Raw genomic sequence first — 5,866 nt, forward strand, 5'->3', positions numbered from 1 at the left:
AGCCTTGCTAACGCTAGCATTACTCCCCTCAATTGCGTGTGCTAATAATAACAACATAACAAATTTGCTCTTCTCACTCGAGGAGGTAAGAACCCAGATGAGGAAGTGCAATGTTTTTCACCGCCCTGGTGTCAAGCAGCCTGGTTCCTTATGCACACATCATTTATATCAGCGAGTCATTAGCATTTATCCATCTCATAATATCAACACATTCATTTTTTGTTGCATCAAAAAGCAGATTGCGAGGGAATCAAATCTGTTTGACGCGAGGTTGGATGATGGCGGCTGCCTCCGAATCAGCCCATTAAGAAGCCTGTTTTGACCGCGCCACATCCTCTGATCGGGAAAACAGAGCTGTCGCTTCCACTCAAAGCAATTATCGCAAGTTGTGCATTTACGTATCTGTTGCCGAAGCAATTTTTGCCTTTTCCCTCCTGATGCTTTGTCCTTCCGCTTGTTTTTGCTGCTAGGATCACTTTAAAGCACACAGAGTAAATTCAGCCAGTATAACCTGTGAAACTAAGGCTCAAATACTGTCTTTTTCAAGGTATCAGATCCGTAAGAGAAAAGGCCTTGTCACCAGAATGAATTTTAAAAACATTTTTACAGAGAGTGATGTCTTTTTTCGGTGTGTGTGTGTGTGTGTGTGTGTCTGAGCATAAAATTTTTTTTTCCCAGGATGAGTTGCCTCTGGAAAGTGTTTGACAGCTATGAATAATATCCCGGCACACAGCTGAGTATGAAAACATTTCCATCCACAAGAGAAGCTAAATGAATGAAATGTATCTTGAATGCTGATGTTCAACCATTACTTGCTTTCACCTCACTGACGATCACATTTACTTCACAGAATGTCTTTACTACATTTTTTAAACCACAGAAAGTTTTGATGTCATAATAAATGCATACACGACTTCATAAAGTATGTTCAATCTCATGCACAGCCTCACAATGACCATGCATAACTATTTTCCTCAAGCATTTTTACTTAATATTGATCTTCTCTGGTCTTGGGTCCCTGAGGAATAAGTTGGGTTACGTTTAATTACTCCAATGGCATTATAAAACAATGCAATTAGAAATAAAACATTTTCACATGCAATTTTGTTTAATTAAACATTTACATGCTTTGAACCGTTGCAGCCTTCTCCCTTAGGAAACTTAAACGTTTCATAATCACATTTCTTTGCAACACACCACCTTAACTATTTCATGTTTCATGTAGTGCATGTAGGATATTGATTTTTCAACTTTTTCATATTTAAACATACACCAACAGTAAAGACATTTGAGAAATGTTGCACAGAAAAAAACAACAACATATAGACCTGTTGAGTTGATTTCAATTTAGGCGAATCTAGGAAGGCTAATTCCTAGAATTGGGCGTACAATAAGAATGTGATTGGTCGAGCCTGGTCAAGTTTGAAAAATAAAATAATGGCCAAGGAAGCGACTGGAGCACAAATTTAGTGTAAATAAATGTATATTTTTACATTTTACACCTTTTAATTGCATTTCTAGCGAGAAATTAGTATTGTTGTTTTCAAATATGTGATTAGTTATCACAAAGGCGCTCTCTGTTTATATTTCAAACACGCTGCCTTTGAAGTGTGTCCGAAGGTCTTTCTCTGAGCTGCCTTGCCTCCGAAGTCATTTCCTCATGAGGCAGCGAGGCAACGAGTCACGGCCTTGAGTTTTAGGACGCAGCCAATGTGTATGGTTGTGTCCGAAAGCTCAAAAATGCTTTGGGCTTTTCAGCATGGTATAATCAATTATCTATAGGGTATTTGGACCTAAAACTTGGACAACTGAGACTAAAATTACATCTTGAAAATTTGCCATATTAGTTGACCTTTAAAGTCCAATTTAAAGTCATGCGTAAGGTCTACGCTGTAGGTTATCTGTAGCCTTTGCATAGCTCTGCGTAGCCTGACGTGCACCTTGACCAATTTTTAACAGGGTGTCAGTTCTACGTGGACCGCAAAGCGCTGTGATTGGTCCACTAGAACCCCTCCCGTCAGGTAAAAAAAACTGCATCATCTGTATTTCAGTTTGCGACCGTGAGAACAAAGTTGGGCCAAGTTGAGGATTGATTTAACTAAAACTGCAACAAAAGTCACTGTTAATTTACTTCCATCACTGCGCTGGTCATCTCAAATCATACACAACAAGCTGCTATTTGAGGATTAAACTTGCGAAGCTGCTGCTTCATTGACGGTCGTGCTGCTACTGTGGTTACACGCGTGGATACTGCCTACAAGCGGTCTGCATGTGTGTTTGTCATTGACGCGGACGATGATGCAGAAGTATGGCTACGCCGTAGGATGCACACACAACTATAATGGGCCCTTATGTCTCTCCCAAAAATCCAAGTGTATACTTCTGTCGAGCTTTCAGAATAACAGTTTATTAGTGAAATGGTTAAAATTACTAGGTGGGTTTCTATTCAAACGTTAAGCGAATCGTTTTAAAATTAGCAAAAAAAAGAAAAGCAAACAAATGCGAATTAGGTGCATTTTCATCAAGTTGTTTGAGTGAATGATTGTGATATTTATAACCTGATAACTAACAGTAAACAATAAAAGGCAATGTTTGGAAAATGGAGACAGGACTGAATGTAGTCACGAATGTACTCTTCATAGCCATTTATCAGGTGATGAGTATCCTACTACTTAGCTAAAATGCTGAAAATGTTACAGTTGAAATCAAACGCACGAAATAAATGTACTATGAATCTGTAATGAACTAATATCAAGGTAATCATTCACACACGCACGCACACACGCACGCACGCACGCACGCACGCACACACACACACACACACAGAGGTTGCGATAGACTTTTTCAATCTCCGTCATTTTTTTGATAAACAGCATTGTAAAGAGTCCTTCACAGTCAGTTATTATCCGTCATTTCATGTTTTAATTATTTTCATTTTCGTTCACATGTCCATTTCTAATCATAAACTTACATGAGCATACAAGTCAAATGTGTTTATTCATTTGATTAGAGAACAGATAAACGGAGACCGTGCATCACTTTACCATCACATGAAGCAGATGAATTAATGTTTTTTCTCACAGTGACAGCGGAGGCAATAAAACACGGAGCTTTATGCTGAACAGGCAAATATGAACAAATCAAATAACAAAATACTACTGCGATTAAAATAATCAATAAACATGTACAAATCTGAATTGATCTAAACTCATCTGAAACCATATTGTGTAATAAACGCATGAAGGCAGATTAATGCAGACTCTTGTCATTAAATTTTGTATCTTTACCTTAGACAGGTGTCTTGTTGCAGCGCTCCTGTAGTGTTTAACTTCAGCAGCCATGCGCAGACCAATCAGTGTATGACATCAAAATAATGTTTAGAAACCAGGGCGTCATTTGAGCAACACACTGCCACCAACTGGACATGATTAGGAATTACATTCTCAAGTTGAGTTGTATGGGCAATCTGCCAAAATGGCGTTCAGATTTTTCTTTATCCTGCTTAAATTTTCTCCGTCAAAGACTTTTCGTTTAACGCGACCGAACACACACAAAAAGAGACACTAACGTTACATTCACACGGGGCGTAAGCGTTAACGCTTAACAGAAGGCTTGTCTGAAGCGTGGCCAACAGCCAATCACTGTGGCCGCAACATAAGCTCCGGTCTTCCATAAACGTAATTGGCTGGCTCTGCGCAGGTTATTTGCATAAGGCGATATGATTGGCTGACGCACGCGTTGCCGCTTGAAAAGTTGAGAAATGTTCACTGTGTGTGCACTGACGAGGCGCCGACGGATCCACAATTCAGTTCGCCAACGCTTGACGTCACCCATTAAAAGTGAATGGGAAGCGTCAACGCTTAGGTCCCGTGTGAATGCGCCGTAATGTTGCCTAATCACAGGCTGGTACGTTTCTTTTTGCTTTTATAGCAATAGCACAAGCACATTTTTCCCTCACAACAGACTAAGTACATACAGTCCATCAGCTCAATATACACGGTTCGTGAAGTTTCCTTAAAAACAGTGGTTTTCTCGTGGGTGCTTTTTAAAACTCTACAACAACAAAACTAACAACAAAGTTGACCAAGCCAAGGAATATACCGGATTATATGAGCTCTCGCTCTCATTATGTCCACGCAACACAAGCTCAAACGCGCCACAAAAGTTAATGTCTTGCACGTCTATCACGCATTCGGACTTTAAAACAGCAAACAAGGAAAAAAATAAAACTCAAGACTTACATGCTATATCCAGCTAGCCAACTCCGTTTGCCATGAGAAGTGGTGGAGCACACAGACATCATTTGACTCCGTTGGTCGATCTGGTCCAAGCTTCTTAATCCTTTATTTATTCATCAATTAAATACCTTGTATAGGGTGATTTTGTAAGGATAAAAGCATATTTTCTTTCATCTCAAGATATTTCACTTGCTTTCACTGATCTGTACTGTAACTATCAGTTAACACAGCAATCTTCAACGCGGTTATGAGACTCTGAGAATGATCCAATCACAGGAGGTAAAAAACATTAAAAGCAATATTGATTCGCTTACAACATAAGTAGGAGTGTTTGGGGCGCACAGTCCTGCGCCCCTGGGCGGATCCGAAACCAGCCACTTAGAGCTCAGCCTCAGGTCACATGTTTTTACCCTTTTTCCTGACCTACATAGACACTCATTAGGGGTGCGCCCCAGACACACAAACATGACACACACACAATGAATTCAGTTTTGATTTTTAATTGTTTTAAATAAATTATAACATGACTAACAGTGAAATAGTAGAACTAAATGATTTTTTTTGTATTAATTTGCACTATATATTTAACTTTTTGGTAACATGTTAAAGTAGCTTTCCTCTCTGGCCAGCTTTAAGGGGGCGGCGCCCCAGCGCCCCCTAGTGACCAGCCGCCACTGTACATTAGCATTTTGTGCAGAGAGAATTTAATGCAGAATTTTTGATGAAGGCACTAGCAGCAAGAGCATTACTGTGCATTCACACCAGACGTGGAAGAGGCGGCAAAAACACACGTCACGCGTAGTTGGACACTTGAACATTTTGAGTTTATTCGCTTCATTCGCGCATGAAATTCTAGTCATTCGAGACATTGGGAGGGGCTTCTGCCAGGCCGGCAGATCCAAGCTTTCACCCAATCCTTTAGAAGCAAATGTTCAAATAGGCACTATGTTTACTAATTGAGATTTGAATATTATACATATATATTCTCGCCTAAAATAATCTTAAAAATACACTTTGTTTCTCTGTAAATTGAGAAAGGGACATTCCGTCTATTGAGTTATTAGAACATTGCTTAAATATATAGCTCAAATTAAGTAAACAGATTGTTCGACCTCCTCACTCATTTTCTTCCAAACAAGATCCTTTTAATTCAAAGTACGAAGATGTCTTGTATAGTGTTGGTGATTGTCCTCCATTGTTGTGTTGTATTTCTGCCTCTGCTTGCTTCCTGTAGCCATGTCACTAATAGAGCAACTTCCGCCAAAGTTTAGATTTTTCAACTCGCTTGCCGCCTCTTCTGGTGTGAATGCACAGTTAAGACGACGTTGAACCCCATATATGGTAAAGTCAATGACAGCAGAAACAGCTAGATGGTCAGTCCTGTGCTGGGCCCTGTGAGTTTAATGTTTGCTACACTGCAAAAAAATATTTTCAAGAAAAAAATATCTTAATAAAAATATCAAAACATTCTTAAATTAAGAACTTTTTCTTGATGAGCAAAACGACCCATGAAAATAAGTCCAGTTTTTAGACCAAAAATATCAAATTTAAGTGATTTTGTGCATAAAACAAACAAAAAAATCTGCCAATGGGGTAAGCAAATTTTTTTTAAATGTTTTTTTTTATTT

This window comes from Paramisgurnus dabryanus, chromosome 14, assembly GCF_030506205.2.
Source record: "Paramisgurnus dabryanus chromosome 14, PD_genome_1.1, whole genome shotgun sequence".
In the NCBI taxonomy this organism is placed as follows: Eukaryota; Metazoa; Chordata; class Actinopteri; order Cypriniformes; family Cobitidae; genus Paramisgurnus; species Paramisgurnus dabryanus.